At 35.4% G+C, this 7,993-nt stretch overlaps 1 pseudogene; it reads left to right on the top strand.

The window, feature by feature from the left end:
- The first annotated feature begins 1,166 nt into the window (after positions 1-1,166).
- Positions 1,167-3,210, top strand: LOC113310489 (annotated as a pseudogene).
- The last annotated feature ends 4,783 nt before the right edge of the window (positions 3,211-7,993 follow it).

The following is a 7,993-nucleotide window of genomic DNA, read 5'->3' as shown; positions in this document are numbered from 1 at the left end:
ATGTCTTTTGTCACTTTGGTTTCATTTTCATCTAGAAAATTTGGTAGAAACTTGGTGGAGAAATTGGATTTGAAAATGAATAAAATCAGTGTTTGTCATTACAGTGTAAGTGATTTACCATGAGGTCTTGAATGAGTGAAAAATCTATTATCCATGTTTGTGTTTGGCAGTCAAGTGTGAGACCATTTAACTTCATTGCTATAAGGTACTCCCTCCGTTACTTTTTAATATGCCGTTTTCTATAAGTAAATATTTCAAAAAAATAGGTCAGTTTCCTAATTGGGAAAGTCAAATGTTAGTTTAATTTCTCGGGATCACTTTTCTTTTAACTTCTTTTGATGACAAATGTTATGTGGACCATTTCACTTATTTCTTTGGCAGACAAGTGTCATGGGGACCATTTCACTTCACTTCTTTTATTGACAAGTGTCTAGAGGACCACTTTCAATAATTAGTTCTCTTAATTTCCTTAATTTTCTCAAAAAAAAGAAACTGGCCTATTAAAAAGTAACTGAGGGAATAATCTTTTTCCGCATGAACAGTACGTTGCCATCAAAAAAAAAAAGCAACTGAGGGAGTAATCTCAAAAAAAAAAAAAAAAAAACTGGCTTATCACTGGTATGACACAATAATTGTTCAGGGTGTTGGGATGATGGAATATTTGGCGAAACAGATTCCACCAATTATGTCAACTTTGGCTGGTTCTTTATTTTTATTTTTTCTTAGTTTAGCATGTGCAAGTTATATGAGTTTTTTCGATCCACAGAACAAGTCATTCTGCACTGCATCAAGGACAAAACCGTTTAAAACTGAAATTGTCACGCTGATTTTAGAGAGCCACTATGGGTACTTTGACCAAACCTGAACCAATTGATTGGATGCTCACTCTGATAGCCCTATATGGGCTATCAGCGCAACAAAAAAGTTTCTCATAGCTTGCGGGGAAAAATCAAACCGGCTCTTCACAGGTTGGAGACCTAGTGGATATGGTATCTCTTGAAGACCAAGTAAGTGATGGCTGCGTACCCAAGTTTCCACATCATCTCTTCTCTTGGAGACCAAGTAAAGTGGAGACCAAGTAAAGTGAAGGCCAATGTCTGCTCTATGTCCACGCTGGCATCCATTCACGGCGTTAGATGGGTAAATAATCGACGGTATAAAATAAAACCGTACGGTGAAGCCCTAAACAATACTAGTATTTAAGTGAAGAGACCTCACTCTCTCCTTTTTCTATACGCTCGCTGCAGGAACTTCAAGCTAGGCGATATTATTATTTTTTCTTCGATTTCCTCCCTGAAGGTTTGTTCTTCTACCTTTCTTTCTCCTGTATTTATCTAATTGTATCTTTGTTTGGGGTTGAACTGTTCTTCACTTTCCTCTTTTTACTATGATATTTAGTTGCGATGTTATGATATTTACTATGATATTTAAGAGATGTCACTTATTATACGGTTATTCTGATGGGATACTTGCAGTTTCTTGCTAATAACTCAATATGGGTAAGGAGAAGGTTCACATCAATATTGTTGTCATTGGACATGTCGACTCTGGGAAATCGACCACCACTGGTCACTTGATCTACAAGCTTGGAGGTATTGACAAGCGTGTGATCGAGAGGTTCGAGAAAGAGGCTGCTGAGATGAACAAGAGGTCATTCAAGTACGCATGAGTTCTTGACAAGCTTAAGGCTGAACGTGAGCGTGGTATTACCACTGATATTGCCTTGTGGAAGTTTGAGACCACCAAGTACTACTGCACAGTTATTGATGCTCCCGGACATCGTGACTTTATTAAGAACATGATTACTGGTACCTCTCAGGCTGATTGTGCCGTCCTTATTATTGACTCCACCACTGGATGTTTTGAGGCTGGTATCTCCAAGGATGGCCAGACTCGTGAGCACGCCCTTCTTGCTTTCACGCTTGGTGTCAAGCAGATGATCTGCTGCTGTAACAAGGTATTATAACTAGTTTCAAATACTATCTTGTTTGTGTAATCTAGTTTCCAAATATCCTTATCTGCACTGTATGATACCAACTAATATTTTTAATCTTTTAATATCTTTAGATGGATGCCACCACCCCCAAGTACTCGAAGGCTAGATACGATGAGATTGTGAAGGAGGTCTCATCTTACTTGAAGAAGGTTGGGTACAACCCAGACAAAATTGCCTTTGTTCCCATCTCTGGATTCGTGGGAGACAACATGATTGAGAGGTCCACCAACCTCGACTGGTACAAGGGACCAACTCTTCTCGAGGCTCTTGACAATATCTCTGAGCCAAAGAGGCCCTCAGACAAGCCCCTCCGTCTCCCACTTCAGGATGTTTACAAGATTGGAGGTATTGGAACTGTGCCAATGGGACGTGTTGAAACTGGATTCATCAAGCCCGGAATGGTTGTTACTTTTGGACCCACTGGGTTGACTACTGAAGTTAAGTATGTGGAGATGCACCACGAGGCTCTCCAAGAAGCTCTTCCAGGTGACAATGTTGGGTTCAACGTTAAGAATGTTGCTGTGAAGGATATCAAGCGTGGTTTCGTGGCTTCCAATTCCAAGGATGACCCTGCAAGGGAAGCAGCCAAATTCACCTCCCAGGTCATCATCATGAACCACCCCGGTCAGATTGGTAATGGCTATGCCCCAGTCCTCGACTGTCACACTTCTCGCGTTGCTGTTAAGTTTGCCGAAATCCTCACCAAGATAGATAGGCGATCTGGAAAGGAGCTTGAGAAGGAGCCTAAGTTCTTGAAGAATGGTGATGCTGGTATTGTTAAGATGCTTCCAACCAAGCCCATGGTTGTGGAGACCTTCTCTCAGTACCCACCTTTTGGACGATTCGCGGTCAGGGACATGAGGCAGACAGTTGCTGTTGGTGTTATCAAGGAAGTTGAGAAGAAAGACCCATCAGGTGCCAAGGTCACCAAGTTTACTGCCAATAAGAAGAAATGAAGTGTGCGCTTGGGTAGAGGGGTGATGTTGAGAACAGTCGTAGGAAGGAACTGTCTTTTTTCCATTAGTAGGAGTATGTTTTTATATAATCATCGTTTGTGGTCTGCTTTGATCTGTTGTCATTGCAGTCTCCTCACTTGTTTTGTTTTCGTTATGTCAGGCATTCAATTGCAAACTTGGGTGCTTGACAGGCGGTGGCAAGATGTTTAGGGTTTCAGTTTAAGTGTCTTTTAGAATATATTATGATTTTTCAGTAAAGTGTTTGATTTCTTATATGCCTTTTTTCATTCTAATGAAATAGTTGATAAATTTGGCTTTAAACAGTTGACAAGATCCTTCTCCTGGACCTCTTTTAACAGCCTCATATCTTCTCCGACCTTCCTTTTTCTCTAGATCTCATCCAATATAGTACTGTATATATGTAATCCTCTTCTCATACATTTCCCACAAAAAAACTGCCGTCTCTTATGATCACCATATACCAGTATACTACGCCATAAGTCATTAGACTCAACTGATTAGGCAGATACAACTACATCTGGTACATGTGCATGAATATGCTTATTGTTAGTCATATTCAGCTGACTTGTGAAGAAGATATTGCGTATTCCTTGTTTGAACGAAATAAACTTTCTTTTGTTCATAAATGCATGTTCTTTCAAATTAGTTTGCCAAAATTTATGGATACAACTAAATCTGGTACATGTACATGATATGATATGTTTGTTTTTGCATCATCCATTGCCACGATGCAGTTTGGCACACAATTTCACAACCCATCTGTATGACTACAGAACTGAATATGAGTTAAATTTAGAACAATTCTAAAAAATTGAGTTTCTAAACGATCAAATTCTCGTTATTAGGGAAAGCAAAGGCAACAGCAGCAACAACAACAACATTTTTCTTTCAAGGAGCTCTATCAGAGGGCTTTCTTTCATTGCAACGAACATCCCGCAACATCCATGGCTTCCTTTAAAGCTGTTTCTGAACAAAAAAGGGTTTGCAGCCATCGACTTCAAATAGTGATCATGTTATTGGCGAAAGATCAGAAGCAACTTAATTTATTTTTATTTTTTTTTTGATGGAAGAAGCAACTTAATTGAAAAAGTCCTAAAAACAAAAAAAAAAACAAAAACAAAAACGCCCCTGCCGGGGAGGGGAGGATCGAACCTGGATGGCAGTCGGGAATACTTACCACTATACTCCAACGACTTAGTTGAGCTTTGAGTTTCTTTTTGAATTCGGGTGCACTTTGAATAGGATTAAGGTTTCACCTATTTACCATCCACAGTTTTCCTATTTGCCACACTCTTTAATTACCACCCCCACTTGTCATATTTGCCACCTATATCATTTTTGATATATCCTAAATACTACCCATTGGTAAAACATCCCTAAAGTCCAACCAAAAAATAAAGAGAACTTTGATGTTTAGTCCAGTAAACCCGACCCGGATTACTGTCTAGTCCAGCAGTAAAATATATTTACTCCCAATTATAAAAAAGTTTTGAAAAGAGTAAAATTACTCTACTAACCCTAACATATAATGTTATGTATATTAATACATATACTACTAAATATGTAGTTTGTAGTAATAACATATGTAGTATGTAGTATACTTAGTTAGTAGTATACTATACTAGTATACTACTAGTAGTAGTATACTAGCATACTAGTAATAATATGTTATATATCGTCAATATGTAGTATGTAGTAATAACATATGTAATATGTAGTATACTAGTAGTAACTAGTACTAGTACTAGTAGTAATATGTTATATATGGATACTACATATTGATATGTAGTATGTTATATATTGATATATAGTATGTTTGATATGTAGTATGTTATATATTGATATGTAGTATGTTATGTATTGATACTACATATCAAAAAATTGTTATGTATTGATACTATATATGTTATTACTAGTACTAGTTACTACTAGTATACTACTAGTATACTAGCATACTAGTATATATTGATACTACATATTGATATGTAGTATGTTATATATTATACTACATACTGATATGTAGTATGTTATATATTGATACTACACATTGATATGTAGTATGTTATATATTGATATGTAGTATGTTACTACTAGTACTAATACTACTATACTAGTATACTAGTAGTAACTAGTTACTACTAGTATAGTAAAGTAGTAACCTAATTTATTTACTAGTAACAAATTAGTAAGATATTTTTGTTACTGCTAGTATAATACATATTAATATGTAGTATCACCGTATTGATATTACTAGTATGTAGGAACATACTACTAGTAACATTTACATGTGTTGATACTAATTAGACTTGGAAGGGTATTTTAGCCATTTAGAAAATACACTTTTTAATCTCCATGAAGTTTTTGGACTAGAGAGTAAATAATCTAGTCCAAAAACACTAAGAAGTAAATGTTTTTCACGGGTGGACTAGCCATTAACTGGGTCACGAAAAACTGGACTAAACAATATTTCCTACAAAAATAAACCTAAATTACAAACAATAGTATCTTCTTCTCCACTTCCACCACCGACCATGTTCTTCTACTCGTTTCTGCCCGCTTACCACCACCTTCATTCATTGTTTCTTTAATTTTTGCTTCTATTTTGTAAATAGCGTTTCAAAGATTCCTCCAACGAAAATTAGTATTGTCCAAGTGCCAAACCCAAGAAGTGGACAAAGTTAAACCTAATTTAGAATTTCTGAATGTATGATCGAAAGTGGATATTCATGTTTATATTGGATATGTTCTCGTTACCGTGATCGAACAGCCAGTCGTTTGATTTGGGTTCAATTTGTTTAAAAAAGAAATCTGATTAATTAGACGGCCATGTAAGGACAACCAGTGATGTATGTTGTATGTTTCAGTGGATGTGCTTAAATTGGATTAGTTTATCACTCGGCATGTCTATAAAAATGTTAAACTCTTATGTTGAAATTTTACAATCAAGCATGGTTGGTATCATCATCTAATTGAATCTATAATGTACAGCGTCCTTGCAAGTTGCGATCATTTTATTGGTACTGCATTTAAGTATCCCAAACACAAATGGTTGGATCATCACCAACAGCTAAGATTCCTTGATCACATAAACAGTCCTTTATAATTTAAAATACTACCTGGACTTCTTCGATTGAAATAAAATATCAAAGAAAAAAATCATATTTTGTTAGAAGTTAGAACTAATCATACATAATCAATCAATCAAAATTCAGATTGACTATAATAATGTTTTACAGTTTATTTGTTGATGATAAGCACGAAAAAACAAAAAGACGGAATGGTGTACTAATTAAAAACAAAATTGTAACTCAGGATTAATATCTTTTTTAATGGATTTAAAGATTAAAGGAGGAGAAGCAGGTAAGAACGGTGATAGGTGGTAATTAGGGAAAAATAGAATTAAAAAGCATGTTCACTTGAAATTCTGATGAAGGTGGTAAATAGAAAAAGTGTAGGTGGCAAATAGGTGGAACCATTGTTTTTGAAGGTGTGAAGTAAAATTTGTGAAGGATTTGTGACGGATTCAGATGAATGTTTCTCATATTGGTGTTATAGGTGTAGCAAATTTGTTAGAAATAATTTTGTTTTTCGTGCTGACTGTGAATCTGGGTTCGTAGAAGATATCGAAAATTATACTGAATCCCCAATAGCATCCTTTTTATCCGAAACAATACATGTGGTAAGTAATGATACAAATTATAGGTATCGTCTAAGAAAACGTGAAAATCTTCGTCGTCGTTTAAATCTTGCGATCGTTAAGAGGAGGTGATGGTGGTGGAGAAATAGAGCGTTATATTGATTCTGGTTCGGGTCTTCTACCATGTTCACCAGCCATGCATGATCTCTTCAAGGAATCATCATACTTTACTGATATTTTGTTAAAATTTCAATTTCCTCATACATTACATTCTTCATAATGTTGATGTACTTGATCTGTAGCTTTGTTGATTTCATGGACAGATAAGATTACCACTGGCAGAGCTACTTTACGAAAACATTCAAATAAACTCAATTTTATAGGGAAACAATCACTAAACTTCTTAGTCATACATAATTTATGTTGGGACATTATATCCTTTCCAAACAAAAAAAAAATGAATCGAACATGATATAGTAATGAAAAGAATTCCACTTGATATGTTTATATTAACGTTGTATTTTTATAGATTATTGTAATTTTGTTTAGTTAACATCTATATTGTTCCTGAGCCATGTGAGAGGAATATACCATAAGTTATTTTTATCTATATTTTAGTTTGCGCTTTTAAAACAAAGAGTGTTAAAATTGTGAGATAGTGTGAAAATAACGATATCACTTGATCATTCCCTACACATAGTATAGGTTTTTGTACTGTTATAATAGTTTTAGGTTGCACGAACAATTAGTAGCCGGTGCGGCTACGATGTGGTCGGGCCACATACTTCAAATATTTGGCTCGTCTTTAAATGATGACACGTCTGATAAAGTATGAAAAAATTTGAAAAACTGTTTTATTACCTAAGTGTTTATTTTTTTTTCTTTTTCCAACTTCCTACTTTTTCTCAAAAAGTGGAGCAGGAAATTTAGAGGGTGCAGGTTTTTTAGTTAAATATGTGTCAGAAAATAAAGAGGGACCACGTGCAAAATGTATGTGACCCGACCACATCGTAACCGGGGCGATTAGTGGCGATCCCAAAAAGATGTGCATATTTAATTAACTTCTTTATTGATAAAAGAAAAAATTGATCAAAACAATTAAGTAATAAAGTGCGCTTTCTCCCTTTTCATATTAACCAGAGAATTCCTTAAGGTCTTCTTTGAAGTTTAGCACTCTTCTTTATGAGTGAATTAAAAGCAGTAAAACTACTTTGAATTCTAAGGCTGAATTCTCTGAACCCTGAAATCTATTTAAAGGGGAAGTTAGCAACTCATATACTTCATTCTTCTTCTTACTTACGTTAGAAAAATGAGTTCTAATTGAAAACTTTTCGAGTGTGAATCCAGACGTGATGTTTGATGCAGGGATATTAGAGGGTCCTA

This window comes from Papaver somniferum, chromosome 9, assembly GCF_003573695.1.
Source record: "Papaver somniferum cultivar HN1 chromosome 9, ASM357369v1, whole genome shotgun sequence".
Taxonomy (NCBI): Eukaryota; Viridiplantae; Streptophyta; class Magnoliopsida; order Ranunculales; family Papaveraceae; genus Papaver; species Papaver somniferum.
Note: the sequence above shows the minus strand (reverse complement) of the source record. Positions and strands in the feature narration are given on the sequence as shown.